This window comes from Hemiscyllium ocellatum, chromosome 20 (genome assembly GCF_020745735.1).
Source record: "Hemiscyllium ocellatum isolate sHemOce1 chromosome 20, sHemOce1.pat.X.cur, whole genome shotgun sequence".
In the NCBI taxonomy this organism is placed as follows: Eukaryota; Metazoa; Chordata; class Chondrichthyes; order Orectolobiformes; family Hemiscylliidae; genus Hemiscyllium; species Hemiscyllium ocellatum.
This window is the reverse complement of record NC_083420.1, coordinates 13,150,426-13,171,918: the sequence shown is the minus strand read 5'-3', so window position 1 is coordinate 13,171,918 and position 21,493 is coordinate 13,150,426. Positions and strand designations below refer to the sequence as shown.

Genomic DNA, 21,493 nt, shown 5'->3' with positions numbered 1-21,493 from the left:
ACTCAAAGGAAATCATTCTTAGTGGATGTGAACAGTTTAAGAAGAATAGAGGAAAACAAATTCAACCTGGAAAATATAAGTAGTTATGTAATGTAATTAGGTACAGTATGGCTTCTTTTGTTTCATGTGACAGTGACTCTGAAATGACGTGCATCAGGTGATCTTTTACTAATAGTTAGACCAATAAGTATAATTTACATACCAGCAGGATTATAGAAAAATGCTTGAATAAGCATGACGTTGATGTAGTTACTACATAATTTTAGATTGAGGCGAATCTCATAGTTCCTGTTTGATGAAAGGATGGGCAGTGTGCACTGTAAGAAATGAGAACAGAAAGTGCTGGAAATATTCAGCAGATCAGGGACAATCTGTGGTAATTGGAATGTAAACCATTTTAATCATCTGTAGAAGCTGCCTGACCTGCTGAATATTTCATTTTCTGTTTTCATTTCAGATTTCCAGTGTCCATAGTATTTGCTGTGTTTATGAATAAATTTGTATTTTGTACTTAATGATTGCAGTGAGCAATCACTCTACTGTATTAAGATCCTTCCGGTATGATTTTCGTTACATTTTGGAGTCCACATGGACTATGATTTCATCAGAAATAACGACAAGCTGTTCTTGTGATTTATCTTTGAAATCCACGTCCATAACCCCACCCCCTTTTACCAATAGGAAACATCTAATATCAGAAGCATTTAAGGTATGTCTTAAACAATATAAGCTTTTCATTAATTAAAACAAGATTAATTTAATAAAATTATGGATTTTTCCAATGGCCAGAATTGGAATCAGTCCTCCGGAGATCCACACAGCTCTCAGAATTTATTTTTTCCAGTTATCTCTTAAATAGAACAGAGCACCCTATTTGAGAAGCACCTCAAATCACCAACTTCATCATTCACTCCCTCCACCACTGATGCACAAAGACAACGGTGTGTACCATCTAGCAGATGCATCTCACCAAAGCTAGTTTGGCAGCACATTCCAAAGTCATGAACTCTACTACTTAGAAGGGCAAGAGTAACAATACATGGAGTTCCCCTTCAAGCCATCCTGACTTGGAAATATATTGCTGTTCCTTCATTGTCGCTGGGTTAAAATTCTGGAACTCCCTGCCTGATAGCATTATGGGCTGCAATGGTTCAACAAGGCAGCTCATCATCACCCAGTCAAGGCAATACATGCTGGCTCATTCAGTGACACCCACAAAAGAACTGGAGAAAGTACAGCTTTCGCTCCCCAGAAATGAATAAATTAACACAAAGTAAAAATTAAAGCAGCTTTCATTTGCTTATACATACGCATCTTAAGGAAGAGGTTCCAGAATTTTGGCCCACCAACAGTGATTGTGGTGCCAGTCAAATAAGCTGCTTTGTCCTGAATGGTGTGACACTTCTGAGTGTTGTTGGAACTTAAAGGTAAGGAGCAAGTTTTCCATCATGATCCTGATATGTTGATGGTAGACAGGTTTTGGGGAGTCAGAAGGTGAAATATTGCAGGATTCCTGGGTTGTGACCTGCTCTTGTTCCTATAGTATGTATGTGGCTGGTCTAATTCAGTCTCAATCACAGGACATTGATAGTGAGATTTAGTGATAGAAATGCCACTGAAAGTCAAGGGTAGATTGATAGATCATTCTTCTTATTGGAGATGGTCATTGCCTAGGACTTTTGACAAGAATATTTCTTCACATTGGTGAATGGCCTGTTGATTGTCCAAACTACTTCATCCTGGATGGTACTGAGCTTCTTGAGGGTTGTTACAGTACATCAATCCAGATACACAAACAATATTTCATCACACTATTTCAATGCTGGAGAGTTCATACTGATTCTTATATAAGGAGGATTAGCTAAGCGTACCAATTTGGTATTAAAATGTTACCTTTTCTGCCTCCAACTATTCTTTGATATAATGTTCAAAATTAGAGAAAGCAGTAGGAATTTGAAGTGTTTTGGTGTTGTACTTGTTAAGTGCTTTTAGACAATGTCTAGACTTTCTAGTTAGAATTTATTTTCAATCAACCACACACCATGAAGCCCATCATTACTCCGGGTGACTCTTCTATATATATATATTGTAGTATTTTTAATTAATCGTTTTGGACACGTTCTGTGACATCTCTGTGCCAGGTAGGGACACTGCCTCTGCACTCAAGAGCGCTAATCTTTTCAAAATAAAATTAAGAAATGGATTAGACGGCATCTGTTGTGAAGCGTAACAAAAAGGTCAGAAAGGTTAATGTAAAGTGATAAAGGAAGCTGATCAAAATTAAATAAAAACATCTAACTGGGAGAATAATGCACACCATAACTTATAGATCTTTCAAACTATTGTGGGATTTGAAATCCTGACCCTCATTATTTGGTAAGTCTCTAAACTAACAGTCCAGCTAGTGCAAACTGTCAACCCCCATCTACCCACACTGTCAAATGGTATCCAAGACAAGTCAGCGAGATGGAAACTGAAAAACTTTACTTTTCAAAACAAAACAACCTAATCAGATAATACTGTAATGCACCTTTAGGATAGGAAGGCCAAAGTTTCAGACACTACCACTGCACCATAAAAGCCCTGAATCCTTATTTATACACATTTTAATATTTGGGATTGAGTAGCAAAAAGCTGAACTAATCTAAATTATACTAAAGGGGAAATTACAGGACCAAAGAAATCAAACTTACCAAGTTAGGATTTCATTTGGGGGGTGGGGTGGTGTCAGGATGCCACCCAGCCCCACTCCGTGGTAGCCCCAAAAGTGTGCTAGCAGATACCAATATAGATCCTAATACTCTTTTGCAAATTGAACCAAACTATAAAGAAAACAGGAGAAAGTGAGGACTGTTGCCTGACCACACTTTTCGACTATAAAGAAAACAAAGTTAAAAATCACACAACACCCGGTTAAAGTCCAACAGGTTTATTTGGAAGCACTAGCTTTTGGAGCGCCGCTCCTTCATCAGGTGGTTCATCAAGGAGCAGCGCTCCGAAAGCTAGTGCTTCCAAATAAACCTGTTGGACTACAACCTGATGTTGTGTGATTTTTAACTCTGTACACCTCAGTCCAACACTGGCACCTTCAAGTCATAAAGAAAACAGTCAGCCAATCAGGGCAAATGTACTTTAATAATGATTTTTAATCAACCTGGTCAGACACGTTATGATGTCCCTTTGGGACAGGTAGGGCCTGAACCTGAACTCAGAACATTGGCCTTGAACTCTGAATTGCCACTGTCACCTTCCTCGGAAATTGTTCATGATCAACCTGATCAAAGATGCAGTATGAGAAGGGTGGATCAACTGGAATTGCAAAGTCCTCTCACCAACAAAGAAATGCTCCCTTAATAAGCCAGCAATCTTGGCCCAAACATGCGGATATCAAAATTCTGTCAAAGGTTATCGCCAACCGTGTCAGGTCTGCTCTGGGGTCGGTGATTCACCCTGACCAAACCTGTGCTGTACCGGGCAGGAAGATCGCTGAGAGTCCCGCACTCCTCAGGGATACGATCGCCTACGTGGAGGACAGAGGGTTGGACACCTGCCTGATCAGCTTGGACCAGGAGAAAGCCTTTGACAGGATATCACACAGGTATATGAGAGATGTTCTCTCCAAAGTGGGCTTTGGGGAGGGAATCTGCAATTGGATCAGACTGCGCTACACCAACATCGTCAGTACAGTCTCAATCAATGGGTGGGAATCAGATAGCTTCCCAGTCAGATCTGGAGTCAGGAAGGGCTGCCCTCTCTCTCCTGTCTTGTTGCGTGCTGCATAGAGCCATTTGCCGAGTCCATCAGGAAGGATGCGAGCCTGAGAGGGGTGACTATTCCTGGCAGCCTGGGCCTGCAGGTTAAGGCCTCCCTGTACATGGATGATGTCGCCATTTTCTGCTCGGATCCGCTGTCCATTCGCAGACTCGTGCACATGTGACCAGTCCGAGCGGGCCTCGGGGGCCAAGGTAAACCAAGGCCATGCTCTTCGGAAACTGGGCCGACCAATCCTCGATCCCCTTCACCATTAGGACCGACCACCTGAAGGTGCTGGGTATTTAGTTCGGGGGGCTGGGACGTGCGCCAAGTCTTGGGAGGAGTGTATCAGTAAAGTGAGACACAAACTGGGCAGATGGAAGCTACAGTCGCTCTCCATCGCGGGAAAAAACCTGGTCATCAGGTGTGAGGCACTGTCATTGCTGTTATACATGGCACGGGTCTCGCCTGTTCCCAGAACCTGTGCCGCTGCAGTCACCCAGGCCATCTTCCAATTTATATGGAGGTCAAAGATGGACCGGGTCCGAAGGGACTTGCTGTACAAAGATCTGGGCAAAGGGGGAAAAAAATACACCCAATGCCACCCTGACCCTGATGGCCACCTTTGTGTGTGGCTGCATCAAGCTGTGCGTGGATCCCCGGTAAATTGCCCGTAGTGTTAGGTAAGGGGTAAATGTAGGGGTATGGGTGGGTTGCGTTTCGGCGGGTCGGTGTGGACTTGTTGGGCCGAAGGGCCTGTTTCCACACTGTAAGTCTAATCTAATCTAATCTAAGTGTCACTACGTACTGAGGTTCTACCTGTCCCCGGTGTTGCAAAGGATGGGCCTGGCCTCGCTGCCGCGGAACGCTCCGAGTAGTTGGACCGTTCCATATCACCTGTCCTTCGTGGAGAAGTTCATGAAGAAAAACACCTTTGACCACAAGTTCATCAGGAAGTGGTCAGCACGTAGTGTCCTTGAGACCCTTCGGGAAAAGGAGAGGGCGGATCCTATCGAGCGTTTTCCTGAGCAGACTGTCAAAGCCATTTGGCAGAATGCCTCATCGCCATAACTTTCCAACAAGCACCAAGACATGGCTTGGCTGGTGGTGAGAAGGGCTCTGCCTGTGAGATCCTTTATGCACGCCCGGACTCTCTGCCGCACCGCACGCTGCCCTCGAAGCGGCTGCAGGGGAGATGAGACTGTCACACACCTCCTTCTGGAATGTGCCTACGCAGAAGAAGTCTGGAGAGGAATGCAGTGGTGTTTGTCGAGATTCGACCCGAGCAGCGCCGTGACGCGGGACTCCGTGCTCTACCGCCTGTTCCCCGGGACGCACACCCCCCGAGACGAACATCAACTGTGCCTGGAGAATCATCAACTCGGTGAAGGACGCTCTCTGGGCGGTCCGAAACCTGTTGATCTCCCAGCTGAAGGACTACGTGTTGAGGGACGCACTGAAGCTTGGGGCAGCTGCTGCCAAGGGGCGGTGGGGAAAGACCACCGTGTAACATCTGCCTGTCTAAGAAGAACAGGGGGCCCACATAGTCATTTGGACTCTGCTGACACCTCAGCTAAAAATGTAATCGTACAGACCTGTAAATAGGAATGACTATTCTGTTTCGGTATGCAAAGAAATGGAATGTTTACAGATCATCAAAGTATTTTATGAATAAAGTATATTTTTGAAATAAAAAAAAGCAATCTTGGCCCAAACATATCTGTTCATTCATCTGGAGAAATGCCACTTAAAAATCACTTCCCCTTAAAGCACATGACTTTGCCTGGGCAATGCCAAACAATCTGAATCCTTGTTGGAGTTGCATCTTTACACTTAGCACATTCCAAAATGTAAACGTCCCGACACAAACAATAGGCTCAAGCTCAGTTCCACCTTGGCAGCAGAATAATACTTTTTTTTGCATTATTTTAACACACAGCTATAAAGGGGAAAACGAATTCACTGCGAGCAACATTTTAAGATTGGGACTTCTTTTGGAGAACTGTTGCTTGCAATACCATCTCAAGGGCGCAACACTCCTGTCAACAACACTTAATAATTAAAATATATACATTTAGACAACGTTCTTTAGATACAATTCAGGAGAGAAGGTCTTATCGAAAATATAGGCCAAAATTTGGTTGGGATTTCAGCAACTATTGAGATAAACTAGAGTTTTAAAGTGAGTACACGTATACATTTCCGACTGTAGTGTAATTACAAAGGGGTGTGTTATGTTAGCTGCCAGATCTTGAGTTCCCATGTAGTGTAGTGTACAGTGCTAGTTGCAATATTTGAGCTCTCTATCGCTCTGTAGGTGGCGGTTGTTACTGACAGTGAAGAATAAGAAAGACACGTTACTGGTCCAGGAGAGAAACGAAAATAAGGTTTATGTGTACAGAGAGTGCGGAGCGCATTGACAAAAACTAGAGGGCAGAGAAACAAAGACACTCCGCCAACAAATACAGCAGATAGGTAAGTGCGTTGCATAATATGTATTATGAAAGAAAGGAGCAAACTATCTCCGCTTACCCTCTTTTGTTTTGCACCTAGATTTGCATAGTGCGGGAGTAAAAGTTTTCCCCAGAGCTGCAACCCAGAGCAACTTGCAGGAGCAGCAGCAGCACTAGCCGAAGCTGCTCGCGCCGAACAAAAGCGCCTGGCAACCGCGGCCGGGGTCCCCAACCCCCTAGCAACCGCGGCCGGGGTCCCCAATCCCCTAGCAACCGCGGCCGGGGTCCTGCAGCTCGGCGGTGGGAGTGAGGGGGGGATGGGAGGCTCCGGCGGATCGGAGCCCGCTCCTGCGGGGGGTGGAGGGGCGCACGGAGCAGCCGGCGTCGCCAGTCTGTCCGCCGGGTCCCTTCACGCCGTAAGTTTGGTGGTGGGGACCTACACCTACACCTACCCCCCCGGGGGGGGGGAGGACAGGACACCACTCTACCCCTCCCCCGGTTCCATTTGGCGTGGCCGGGCCTTGTGCTCGGGTACCAGGGGCTGTTTGTTGACGGCAGTTCGGTGTCAGGCGCCGACCAGGCCGCAAAGCCGCGGGCTGTAGTAGCAGGGGTCGGCGACCACCGAACCACTCTGCGGTTTACTGACCGCGACACTCGGCTGTTTCAACGCAGAACTTCGGGCTTAACTTGAGAATCAAACAGTGGGCACTTCCCGTGTTTATATATTCACTTTCACCCCTGAGAAGCGTCCTCAGAAATTCAGACTGGACATAATTTACATTTTGAGGCAGATTCTGATCTTTTGTAGCTTTTGCACATCTTGGATCTCAACTGAAATGTGTAAAGCAAAGTTCCAGCTTTAAGTTGTTGCTTCAAAATATGTCAAAGTTGCAGAACAAAAACAACCAGGACCAAAACAAATGTTTCTTTCTCTCTAGTGTAGTATTCTACCAGGAAGGGAAACCTTTGGAGTTAGGTGTTTATCTGCTCATAAGCAGGGTTCAAAATAGTTATTAGATTAATTACAGTGTGGAAACAGGCCCTTTGGCCCAACAAGTCCACACCGACCCGCCGAAGTGCAACCCACCCAGACCCATTCCCCTACACCTAACACTACGGGCAATTTAGCATGGCCATTTCACCTAACCTGCACATTTTTGGACTGTGGGAGGAAATCAGAGCACCCAAAGGAAACCCACGCAGACACGGGGAGAATGTGCAAACTCCCGTTGCCTGAGGTGGGAATTGAACCCAGGTCTCAGGCACTGTGAGGCAGCAGTGCTAACCACCGTGCCGCTTACTATGAAGAGTTCTTTGTGAGATAACCTCAAGGTCTTTAATTTTTAGTGGTTCCTTTTTCATTTTTAGATGATGTAGACACAGACTAAACATTACTGTGTAAACGTTAGCGAGTTTTGAGACGATTTGTAGCTCAGGTTGAGGTTCTGGATGTAGGCTTGCTCATTGACCTGGAAAGTCGATTTTCAGACCTATCATCTCCACACTAGGTTTGCTCGCTGAGCAGGAAGGTTCACTTCCAGACGCTTCATCACCACACTAGCTAACATCTTCAGTGAGTCTCCAGACGAAGCACAGTTGGTGATTCCTGCTTTCTATTTATATGCTTGGGTTTCAAACATGTAAATAGAAAGCAGGAATCAGCAGCAGTGCTTCGTCTGGAGGCTCACTGAAGATGTTACCCAGTGTGGTGATGAAACGTCTGGAAATGAACCTTCCAGGTCAACGAGCAAACCTACATCGATTCCTGTCTAAACTTGGGTTGAAATTTTAAAGAGTTTCTTTTTATTCGGAACAAAGCATAAATACCAAAGATTGCATGTTCTTAGCCATTATTTTGTTTTGTTAATTTGCAATGAATTTCCCATGTTGCTGTTTCCATGATGAGTTCATGGAAGAACATTAACTGACCCAATTGACATTAAGTGATTCAGATTGAGTGGATAAACCTGAATACGAGGTTTTGATTGCAAATGTCACAACCATTATGAATTTCAAGCATTTTCCCTGATAAATTATTGAGGAAACAATATTCATTTGGTTTCTCACATACAATTTTCACACAACTAGTCAATCCATATTCCATACAACTTGAAACCTTGTGCACACACCCCTCTTTCAAACCCCCACCTTCCTCTTCCTCTTGCTCAGCAGCTGAGAGCTGCACTGACACCCACTTTGCCACCTTTTGTGTATTCCAAAGCTATTCTGGACAATATTGGACTCTACCATGCCAGTATTCCCTTAAGAAAAAGTTCGGTATAGCCATCTGTTAATCTTGAGCAGACATTCCAGAAGGTGCAGGCACAACAGACCTTTCTTTTGAAAAAGCTGTTCATTGATGTTTTATGAATCAATGTTGCTTCATAGAACATTACAGCGCAGTACAGGCCCTTCAGCCGTCAATATTGCATCAACCTGTGAAGCCCATCTAACCTACACTTCCATTATTATCCATCTGTTTATCCAATGACCATTTAAATGCCCCTAAAGTTGGCAAGTCTCCTATTGTTGTAGGCAAGGCATTTAAGTTTAATGTTGATCTTGCTTTTTGTGTACCTTCTCTGCATCTGTAACTTGTATTCTTTGCTATGTTCTATTACCCTAACACACTATGATCTGCCTATACTGCATGCAAAACCTTGGTACATGTGAAAATACTAAATCAAATCAAATTGATGATTTGTTAATGATGGTTTGTATCAGTACCCTCTCCTGAACATCTCCATAATATACTAGTTTGGTACAAATATTGTTCTTAATCACAATGGTCATTTTAGCCCTTCTAACAATATTTTGGTTCATACATTAATGTAGTGCCTTTTGTGATCTCAGGATTTCCCAAACTGCTTTGCAGCCATGAAATACTTTTAAAGTGAGAGAGCTAGCCCTTGAAATGTGAGGCAAGTGCAAAAGAACTCCCCTGGCTCATGAATTTTGTAGATGTATGAAAAAGATGACATCAAACTCAACTGCTTCCAACCAGTGATGGTGCAAAAGGTCCTTTATTTTTGCACATGACTATTAGGTCACTAGTATAGTCATAAGGAAACAATAATAATGACAATTATGATTCAGGTCGTTAAGGTGACTATCTCAAAAATATTTGATTTCAGCTGGTTCTGAAGTTAAAAGTTGAAGTTCTGAAAATGAAGTCAATTGCTCGACTGTCTCAAAGTGAGAGACCTGATTCTTATGTACAGTTTTATATGACTTGAGGATCCACCCACTACATCTTGCAGTCTGAGCCTATCTCACTGACCCCCCTCCCTGGGACACTCACTGACTCTGGATGCCCCACCCCAAGGACACTCTGACCCCGGCCGCTCCTCCCCGTAACACTCACGGATCCCAGCCCCTCCTCCCCCCGGGTCATTCACTGACCACGGCCTCTCCTCTCCCGGGTCACTCTGACCCCGGCCACACCTCCTCCGGGTCATTCACTGACCCGAGCCCTCCCCCCCCACCTCCGGGTCACTAACCCTGGCCACTCCTCCCCCGGGTCACTCACTGACCCCAGCCGCTCCTCCCCCGGGTCACTCACTGACCCCAGCCGCTCCTCCCCCAGGTCACTCACTGACCCCGGCCACTCCTCCCCCAGGTCACTCACTGACTCTGGCCGCTCCTCTCCCAGATCACTAACTGACCCCGGCCCCTCCTCCACCAGGTCACTCACTGACCCCAGCCCCTCCTCCCCTGGGTCACTCACTGACCCCGGCCCCTCCTCCACCAGGTCACTCACTGACCCCAGCCCCTCCTCCCTCGGGTCACTCGCTGATCCTAGCCGGTCCTCCCCCGGGTCACTCAATGACCCCAGCCCCTCCTCCCCTGGGTCACTCACTGACCCCGGCCCCTCCTCCACCAGGTCACTCACTGACCCCAGCCCCTCCTCCCTCGGGTCACTCGCTGATCCCAGCCGGTCCTCCCCCGGGTCACTCAATGACCCCAGCCACTCCTCTCCTGGGTCACTCACTGACCCCGGTTACTTCTCTCCAGGCAGTCAGCAGTTTCTCCCTCGTCACTATTTTCCTCTTGGCCTTGATCCTCCTCAAAGCACTGATTCTGTTTCATAATGAAGAGTAAGAATAGCAAAGACAGAACATGTGATTGGAAGGGCAGTTCCTCACAGTTTCTGTCTTTCTCATGTGAGCGAACCTTTCTTTGCTCCGTCATCACTTCTGTAATTTATTTTGTGCGCTATTCGAGGGGGGTAAATTCTCCTACCGTGTGTATTTTGAGCACTTGTTTATACAACAACTTGCATTTATGTTTTGTTTAACGTTGTCACGTTGCCCACTTCACAGTGCAGTTATCAGGCACACTGAGCCACATTATGGGGTATTAGGACACACAACTTTTAAAGAGCTTCCTGAAAGAGGAAATGGAGGTAGAGCAGTTTAGGGTGGAAATTCCAAACCTTAGAACTTTGGCAGCTAAACGAATGGCTGACAATAACAAGCAATATCAGAGCTGCCGAAGGAGCCAGAAATGGAAGTACACAGAAACCTCAGGGGCATGCAAGATGTACAGCTGTACAATGGTGACTTGATACTACTGGTTACAGCACCTGTTCTAAAATATATGCTTTCTTTGAGAATGGTAATCAAGATTAAACTGTGATTGGAAACGTTAAATATATTTGTATTGGTTTCCTTACTCTGTAGAGTTCAAGGTAAGCTTGATGTATAAAAATTCAAGTTTCCTTTTTCTGTTTTCTGTTTTTTAATATTAAAACCTGCATAGAGGACATTCTCAGAATAAAGGGAGTGGGATGCCTTCAGTAAGTTGCTCAAGTCGTCTCTGTGTGAACCAAGGCAGTTCGTAATCGCAGACTATTTGGCTGTCATAGTAGTTGAGTTCTGTTCCGCATTTGTTTGGCATTCAGTGAACATGCATTTTCAATGCGGTAACTGGATAGCAATCAAGGAGGAAAGCTTTGATGAATTTGCCCTTTTCCTCCCTTAAGATGCATTAGGCAGTTGTGTTTTGTTATTTGCTAACCTACCACAGATTGACACATGACAGAATAAACTTAGATGGCCTCTGACTCTGGTATGTGCCTTTATTCACTGAGTCATTTGGTAGAGCAACCTATTGCATGTCTATCTGTGTAGTAAGCTTCTGGTTGGAGTCAGAGAGTAATTGAAATGGGTTGATATCACTCTGTGTGCTGTGTGCTTTTACTGAGAGATGCATTAATGTGGGATCGGGTGCAATTTTTTTTTGTGTGGAGTCATAGAAATGAACAGCACAGAAACAGACCCTCGAGTCCAACTCGTCCATGCTGATCAGATATCCTAAACTTATCTAGTCTCATTTGCCAGCACTTGGCCCATATCCCTCTGAAACCTTTCCTGTTCATATACCACTACACTGATATGGATTGATAGCTGATTAATGGACAGAACAGAGAGATTAGGAATAAATGGACCATTTTCAGGTTGGTAGGCAAAACAGTTGAGGTACCACAAGAATTAACCCCAGCTATTCTGAATCTATATTAATGACTTGGATATTGGGATTAAAAGTAATATTTCCAAGTTTTCAGATGACACTGAGAAGCTTTGCTAGTTTTGAGAATTGTGAGGAGGATGCAAAGACGCCTCAATGATTTGGAGAGGTTAAATATGTGGGGGAAATTGGAATACAATGTGGAGAATTGAGAGGTTAGGCACATTGGTAGGAAAAACAGAAATTCAGAATATTTCTTAAATGGTAAGAGTCTAGGACACGTTGAACCTCGAAGGGAATTGGTGACCTTGTTCATGAGTCACTGGATGTTCACATGGATGTACCACAAGCAGTAAACAAGGCAGTTAGTTTTTTGGCCTACAACAGGATTTACGTATAGGAGTAAAGGTGCCTTACTCCAATTATATGGAGCCTTGGTAAGCCCACACCTGGAGTATCTTTGTGTAGTTTTGGTAAACATATCTGCAGAAAGGTATGCTTGCCATAGAGGGAGTACAATGAAAGTTCACCTAACTAATTCCTGGGACTCAGGGATTGTCCTCTGAGGAAAAATTAAAAACTAGACTCATATTCTCTAATGTTTCGAAAAATGAGTAGTGATATCTCATTTAAATGTCCAAGATTCTTATAGGACTGTATAGAATAGATGCAAGAACAATGTTTCCTCTGGCTGAGGGTGTGCAAGATTAATAAAGGTCAGGTTATTTAGGAATGAGATGAGGAAGACTTCACCAGAGTGTGGTGAATTTTTGGCATTCTCTGTCCCAGAGGGTTGGGGAGGTTCAGTCATTGAGTATGTTCAAAACTGAGATTGATAGATTTCTGCATATTAACAACATCAAGGGAAATGATGATGAGCTAAAAGGTCAGCCATTATCTCATTGAATGGTAAAGCATGCTTGAAGGACTGCTGCTTTTATTTACTTGCATTTATTCAGATATTTCATATTGAATATTAGTCATTTCAACCCATTAATTTCAATGATTGTTTTTAAAAAATCATTTTTATAGTATGTGTAATGGTCCCCACCTTCCAAAAATCTTTGCTGTTAGTCACGCATAATTTAAGGAAACAGAGAAATTAAGGTTTGGATATTTAGTTATAGTAATGAGGATAAAATGTTGGAATCTAAAAGAATGTCGCTGTATTTCCATTAGTGATCACAGATCTTTTGTGACCATCTGCGAGGGCATATAATCACTATTTTATCTGCTCTGAAAGACTGTGTCCTTGGCAGTGGTGCACCTCCCTGCTGTCATCCCACTCTCTGTGTTGTATGGAAATTGAACCCATAGCTTTCTGACTCTGAGAAGACAGCTGCCATTGACCCCAGACTAACACCACAGAACATTCATATCCTTGATATGTCCCAAAGCACATCAAAGTCATGGAAGTACCTGTGCTTACAAAATGTAGTCAGTGTACACAGGAGGCTCCTTCACGGGAGGCTCCAATAGCACTGATGATGTTCCCTAGCCAGGGAACGAAACGTTTGCAGCAAAAACTTCCAGCTCGGCGAACAGAACCACAACAACGGACACCCGAGCTACAAATCTTCAACCAGACTGTAGTCAATGTGATAATCATAGATTGGTTATGGTACAGAAGGATTCCATTGCTGTGTCAATCCTGTGTTAGCTTTTGAAATGAGAAAGATGACCTAGTGCCACTTCTGTAGTATAGCACATTAATTCTTTCAGAGAATAATCCAGTTCCTTCTCAAATGCCTCAATTGAACCTACGTTTACCACACTCTCAGGCAAATCTCAAACCACTCAGTACATGAATATGTTTTTCCTCAAGTTACCATTGCTTCCTTTGCCAATAATATTTCATCTGTACCATCCTATTCTTGATCCTTCCAGTTGTTTTTCCAATTTACTTTGTGTAGACTCATCATTATTTTGTATGACAAATCCAGCCTCTGGAAACTTTCTCCTCTGCAGGGAACACAGTCTAAACCTCGCAAATGACATTTCTCATCCCTGGAACCATTCTTGTGAATGTTTTCAGCATTCTTTCTAATATCTTCACATTTTCCTAAAGCATGACACCCAGCACTTGGTCATAGTACACCAGTTGAGATTGAACCAGATTTTATACAAATTTGACATAACCACCAGTTTTTGTAATCTTTATCTCAATTAATAAGACCTAGGATATGGTATGCTGTATTAACTGTTCTCAATCTGTCCTACCACTTTCAATTACTTGTGCATTTATACATCTAGGACCCTTGCACCTGCATTTCCTTTTATAGAGTCATAGAGATGTACAGCATGGAAACAGACCCTTCGGTTGAATCATACCCTTTACTTTGCATGTCTCTCCATGACGTTCCTACCAAAATGAAACATTTCACGCTTCTCTGCATTTACTTCTGTCTACCAATTGTCTAGTAATCACAATTCAGCTCTGTTAACTCTGTTTCTCTCTAGGCTGCATTCTGACCTGCCGAGTATTTCCACTAATTGTAATATTTTGCTGTTCGAAGTTCAGCAACCACTTCTGCACAACAAGCTTCCCCAGACTTTGTGACCAGATTGTACACTTTAAATGTGCTCTCGTTACTTAAATGCAGTCACTCCATTGTTTGTTTCTTTATAGTAAATGATAATTTGTGGAGAAGTAGAACTAGATGTCATCAGCATACATGTGAAACAAAAAAGCGCAGAAATTACTGTGGAAATTCAGCAAGGCTGACAGTATTTAGATTTAGATTAGATTCCCTACACTGTGGAAACAGGCCCTTCAGCCCAATCAGTCGAGTTAACATTTTGAGTCTAGTGAGCCATCTTCAGAACAGACTTGTTGAGTTTCTCCATCAATTTCTGTGTTTGTTTGTTTCAGGTCTCCAGCATTTGCTGTCATTTGTTTTATTTTAGTAGAGAAATGAAAATTGTATCATTGTTTGCACACAGTACCTCCTGTGGGCAGCATGAGGATGAACAAGAAAGGGCTGAAAATGGTATGTTGTTATAATTCTGAGCTGAACTTTTCGGGTGGTTCTGGCTTTGAAGGGACAAGTGAAATGAAGACGGCCCAGTTCATTGACTCAGAGAAAACGTTACTGGTCTGAATATTTTAGGCTTGAGAGTTCTGATTTTTACTGTCCTCCTGCCAGCGAAAGAGATGCCTAATTTTTCTGCCTTGGACCTGCACTTTTGTGATTCCATGCAAGTTGATTGAGGTTTTATTTAGAGTTATTTAGAAGGAAAGGTTTAAAGATACTCATATCACTGAAACTACATAACCTCGCGGTACCAAATGGATTAGAATTACCCCTATGGCTATTCTTTTGAATTACTTCTGTTATAATTGCCTATTGTGTGTTATATTTAGTCTTAGAGTTTTGGTTTCAGTTTATGGTGGACTCGAGGTTGCTTACTTTCCGTTTAAATTATATCTGTGTTTACAAATAATACCAGACCTTTGAGTCAGCGGAGAGACTATTGGAACCTTTGGGTTGCTATGGAGATAATTGCTGAGGTTGGAATTAATCTTTAAAGAACAACTGGTGAGTTCTGGTTTTAAAAAATACAAGTAAGTGAGAAGAGAGCTGACCTGAAGACTGCAAACATCCAGTCTGCTTTGTTTAACCAAAGACTGCAGTTAAATGTTTCAACAGAGTATGAGTTCCATCAAACTTGCATGATAAAAAATAGCTCAATGAAAAGAGGTGAAGTCCATCTTCAGAATAGATGTCAGGGCAGTGTCTGTGTGTCTGGTGGGTCAAAGCATGTATCTGTAAGTGATGCCTATACTTGAACCAGGAGATTATATTGGTGGGATGTACTATGTTGTGGTTCTGTTCGCCGAGCTGGAAGTTTTTGCTGCAAATGTTTCGTTCCCTGGCTCGGGAACATCATCAGTGCTATTGGAGCCTCCTGTGAAGCGCTGCTTTGATGTTTCTTCCGGTATTTATAGTGGTAAATTTATACTACTATAAATACCAGAAGAAACATCAAAGCAGCGCTTCACAGGAGGTTCCAATAGCACTGATGATGTTCCCTAGCCAGGGAACGAAACGTTTGCAGCAAAAACTTCCAGCTCGGCGAACAGAACCACAACAACGGACACCCGAGCTACAAATCTTCAACCAGACTTTAAACACTTACGGGATGTACTATAGATCTGAACTATGATCAGCCTGGCCAGAATGAAAAGGAACTTTATGTTTTAAAAGCTTGTTGGAGTGAACGCCACATTGAAAAAGACTAAGCTGGGTCAAGTCTGAGGGGAGTCCAGAACTAGAGGGCATAGGTTTAGGGTGAGAGGGGAAAGATATAAAAGGGACCTAAGGGCAATGTTGTCATGCAGAGGGTGGTGTGTTTATGGAATGAGCTGCCAGACGAAGTGGTGGAGGCTGGGACGATTACACCAGTTAAATAGGGAGGGTTTACAGGTAAATGGGCCAAGTGCTGGCAAATGGGACTAGATTTGGTTAGAATATCTGGTTGGCATGGATGAGTTGGGCCGAAGGGTCTGGTTCCGTGCTATACATCTCTATGACTCTAAGTCTGTTGATTGTCTTTAATATAAAACCTTATAATATTTAGAATCATTATCTTTCTGATGTACCTATTTCGTTATAGTTGCTTGACTTAGTTCTGTTCATGTTTATACAGCAAAGTTTGTTTTGGTGCTTTCAGTTTAATCCTGAAGTCCTGCTGCTTATTTTCTTTCCCTTGGCTGTTGCATGCCTTATATTCTTTAAATTAATACGGTTGTTCAGACCAGGCCCTAACAAATATTCTAAATGCTCAACCTGTCTGCTATTCCCATAACTGAGGTTTTAACATCACTCAGTACCTTTCACAGTTGTTAAATATTCCATTTGCCATTGTTTTGGCCTTACAAGGATTTATAACTTTGATCATTTATTGACTGTCCTATTGCTTTGGAAAGAAATACTATAAAGTATTCTTTTTCCTTTTGGGTTGAAAGCATGGATTAAAGGAATTGAATGTTAGAGTAGATCAGTGACCTTTCTTGCAGACTGAGGGCATGATTTTGAATATACCCTAAATTGTTTGCATTAAATTTTCCTTTCCAGCTCTATTTTTACTATACTAATAAATGTTTGCACAGAACAAGCTGCCAAAACCTAGCACAAGAATGGAGCTTAATATTACAAACAAACGCTTCTTTAAGAAGAAAAATGGAAAATGTTATTCAGAATGTCCCAAGGCATCTTACACAACTAATAAAATGATGGGGACTGAGAAGACATAGATTAAAGTAATTGGAGAAAGTAGCAAAAGTGACCAGGAATAACTTGTAAACTTTTTCAGTATTTAAGTCTGAAATATTTTGCCTGAGATTTTGGTGGGCACAGGCTCAATTGAAACCTTCAAAAGGGAGTTGGACTGCTATCTAAAAAGGAAGAATGTGCAGGGTTATGGAGCCAAGGCAAGAGAATGGCACTGAGTGATTTGCTCATTCAGAGAGCTGGTACAAACACGATGGGCTGATCCTGCACTGCAGCCATTCTGTGATTCAGTAATAATGTCATGTGAAATGAACGTTAATTATTTCCACCTACTTTTTCATGATGTTATTTACACAGCACAACACATCACGTCATAGTTTGCTGGTCATCTCACTTACCCCATGAAGGTGGATGGTACATCGGTATTTTCTTTTTTATAATGTGCCAGAATGTAAGCATCACTGGCTGTGCTAGAATTTGTTACCTGTCCCTAAGTATCCTTGAGAAGGTGGCATCACAGCCAATTGCTTGTAGACAGATCCCTAACACTCTTCAGCTCATTACAAGGGCAGTAGGATAATTTTGAGATTTATCATAATGTATGTAAGAGCATAGTAAAACTGCACTATTTTGACCCAGTTGTTTTCTTCTGTGGGTTTAATTAGAGGTTCCCATTATGATAATCGGCAACATCCTTGGTTGGAGAAAGTGAAAATCCAGTTTTCTTTAAAATGGACAGAAGTAAAAGAAGATGTTTAATAATCAGTCTGTTCAGAAGTGTTATAACATAAAGGTAAAGTTGCCATAGTCTTACCAGACCATAGGGCTGCTCTCTCATTAGAGAGAGATGACTAGTTTAAAAACAGAGGGCCACCGTGTTCAAGGTGATTAGATTAGATTAGATTAGATTAGATTTACAGTATGGAAACAGGCCCTTCGGCCCAACAAGTCCACACCGACCCGCCGAAGCGCAACCCACCCATTCCCCTACATTTACCCCTTACCTAACACTACGGGCAATTTAGCATGGCCAATTCACCTGATCCGCACATCTTTGGACTGTCGGAGGAAACCGGAGCACCCGGAGGAAACCCACGCAGACACGGGGAGAACGTGCAAACTCCACACAGTCTGTCGCTTGAGTCGGGAATTGAACCTGGGTCTCAGGCGCTGTGAGGCAGCAGTGCTAACCACTGAGCCACCGTGCCGCCCACAAGGTGAGGGGAGTGGTTGAGAAAATTAATCCTTTGATGGTACGCTCAGTCTGTGTGGGAATTCAATTTATGTTTTTGGTACCATTCTACATTGCAAATCAGCCAACTGACTCTCATAGGTAATATACCACTGGACCAGGAGGCCTGGGTACAAGTGAGACTTGAGCTCCTCCTGGACAGAATTAGAGCTGTTATCAATGCACCATAGGAGCCCTCATAAGGGGAGTAAAAGCATGCTGTGTGTCATTTTTATAAATAATCTGAAGATGGGCATAGAAGGATGGGTTAGTAAATTTGCCGATGACACAAAGGTAGGCAGAGTTGTGGATAATGCCGAAGAATGTTGCGGGTTACAGAGAGACTTAGATAAGATGCAGAGCTGGGCTGCGAAGTGGCAAATGGAGTTTAATGCGGAAAAGTGTGATGTAGTTCATTTTGGAAGAAATAACAGGAATGCAGAGTACTGGGCTAATGGTAAAATTCTTGGCAGTGTAGATGAGCAGAGAGATCTCGGTGTCTCGGTGCCTAATCCCTGAAGGTTGCCACCCAGGTTGATAGGGTTGTTAAGAAGGCATACGGTGTATTGGCGTTTATTGGTGGGGGATTGAGTTTCAGAGCCATGAGGTTATGCTTCAGCTGTACAAGAGTGTAAGGTGCACCAGGAGTGTTGCATATAGTTCTGCTCACCGCATTATGGAAAAGATGGGGAAGCTTTGGAAAGGGTTCAGAGCAGATTTACCAGGATGTTGCCTGGTATGGAAGGAAGGTCTTATGAGGAAAGGCTGAGGGAACTGAGGCTGTTTTTTTTTTGGAGAGAAGAAGGTTGAGAGGTGACTTAATCGAGATGTATGGGATAATCAGAAGGTTAGGTAGGGTGGTCAGTGAGTGCCTTTTTCCTCGGATAGTGAAGGCTAACACGAGGGAACATAACTTTAAATTGAGGGATGATAGATTTAGAACTGATATTAGGAGTAGTTTCTTTACTCAGAGTAGTAGGGGCATGGAACGACCTGCCCGCAACAGTGCTATACTTGCTGATGTTAAGGGCATTTAAATGGGCATTGGACATATGGATAATAATGGAACAGTTTGGGTTAGTTGGGCATCTGATTAATTTTACAGGTCGGCGCAACATTGAGAGCCTGTACTGCGCTGTAACGCTCTATTTTCTATGTTCTATGAAAGTCCCAGGTGTATGGGCTTATTTATTAGCATTTGAAAAGAGACCTAAGGAGCAACTTTTTCACGCAGAGGGTCGTACATGTATAGAATGAGCTGCCAGAGGAAGTGGTAGAGGGTGGTACAATTGTAACATTTAAGAGACATTTGGACGGGTATATGAATAGGAAGGGTTTGGAGGGATATGGGCTGGGTGCTGGCAGGTGGGATTAGAATGGGTTGGGATATCTGGTAGGCATGGACTGGTTGGACCGAAGGGTCTGTTTCCATGCTGTACATCTCTATGATCGTTCATCAAAATACCTCGTAAAGAATCACTGCAACCTGAAATGTTAACGCTGTCTCAACGTATGTTGTCTATCCCTGCTGCATATTTTTACCATTCTTGTGTATATTTCCAGTCTCGTGTGAGTATTTTGCTTTTCTATTTGTGTGATTATTTGTTTTGATTGGGGCCTCTTCCTGAGACCAAAGTTAAGTACTAGTGGCTTAGTTCTGAAAAGCCACATTAAGCAGCTGTTAAAGTTCCTAGTTGTGAATATAAAGAGTACAGACTGAGTAAATGTACAGTTTGTCTCAATTTATCAGTGCATTTGCCATTGCTGTCAATTTAATCATCGTTTCTACTGGCAATCACGGTCATTGTTGTCTTTAACCTGCTGCAGAGAGATGTTAGCAGAGAACCAGGATGTCTTCTACTTTGTGCAACATTTGTAGAATTGATACTGAGCTCTTTTTTAAAAAGAAAATCAGTAATTTCCTACTGCAGAATGTAGGCCAACAAAAGACCCCTACTTCTAATAATATTATGTGGCTTCTAAATCAAGTTTATTTTTAAATTGGTGGAAAATACTAATTTGACTATATGCAGTGCTTCCATGTGAAAGGAACATCTGTACAGCAGACAGGACATCCAGAAAAAGGTGGAGGAAAGTGTATTGGTGAGATTTAAAACATATTTTGATAGGTTTATGGAAAAGAAACGTTTGGAGGGATATGGACCAAGTGCAGGCAGGTAGGAGATTATGGTCAGCATGGACTGGTTGGATTGAAGGGTCTGTTTCCCGTGCTTCATGGTTCTATAATGCAGTAATATTTTCATTATCTCTTGTGGCTTCTTGATCTAGCTTTAATTCATGCACAAATTTCAGTTGTTTGTTTGGTTTTGTTGATTGCATGCCCTTGTATGTAGAATATTACTTTATTACTGACCAGTCCAGAAATGCATTGTAGTACATGAGGATTTCTGTTGCTTTTTGCTTTTGTAAGTTATGAGTTGAAGGATGGGCAAAATATATTAAGTTGTGGATTTCAACCTGTTAGTGCTAAATGTTATCAAATGGTCACAGAGAGCATTCAGACGTCTGTTACAAGTCCAGTTCTTCAAATGATTACATACATTTCTCATATATTTTGTGTGTTATTCCATTTGAATGCTGCTATAGTGCTGGAAATGCAGTTAGAAATGGATTTGAAGCATTTCCTAATGATAGTAATAGCACAAACTTGAATTCCAAATAAAACCTATCTTTGATTCAGCTAGGAATATGGTGACATTGGCTCAGCAGTAAAGTTTAAAAGCTTTTGATCCCTCTTTCTCTTTGCAGATTCATATGAGCCCAAGTCATTTCTGGCGAATGGACTAATTCCTATTTTGTTGCCAAATATTGAGTATTCAGGTATGGTCCAAACTGGGTGCCCAACCTTAAAAGGGCACATAGCTGTGATAAGCTCTCCACTTTAGACACCACCAACCAAGTGGCGTCCAAGTGAGATTATTACGTTGTTGCAAGTAATAGGCACTTTGATCAAAGTGATAGGTGGAGATTGAAATGATTGCCTTGCATTGCGCCTCTATTACTTGCAGTGCTTCTGTGTTATGCTTTTTTTAATGGGGAAATAAATGCTTTTCTTTTAGTGCTTCTGAATTCAAGAGCGAATTGGATTGCAACTGGGAAGGAAGAATGAATGTGCAAGGCTGTAGGGAGGTGGATGGGGAGTGGCACTAGGCAGGTTGCTCCTACAAAGAGCCAGCACAACTAATTTTTAATTTCAAAAATATACTTTATTCATAAAAGATATCTTTCCTTATTTATGTAATGTATAGTTACACACAGTCACAAACACAGTTTGGTTCTGTGCAGTAGCATATGAAGAAAACAAACAAACATTGGTGCTTAACTCTAACCAA

General features: G+C 42.7%; 1 protein-coding gene across 2 annotated transcripts in view; it reads left to right on the top strand.

Moving 5' to 3' along the window:
- Positions 1–6,055: 6,055 nt before the first annotated feature.
- The window catches only part of zc3h7a (zinc finger CCCH-type containing 7A), an 89,584-nt gene continuing 74,146 nt past the window's right edge, over positions 6,056–21,493 (top strand). For both annotated transcript variants that reach the window (XM_060840513.1, XM_060840512.1), the window contains exon 1: positions 6,056–6,228. The gene's annotated coding sequence lies outside the window, so the exon portion shown is untranslated. The remainder of the gene's footprint in view (positions 6,229–21,493) is intronic.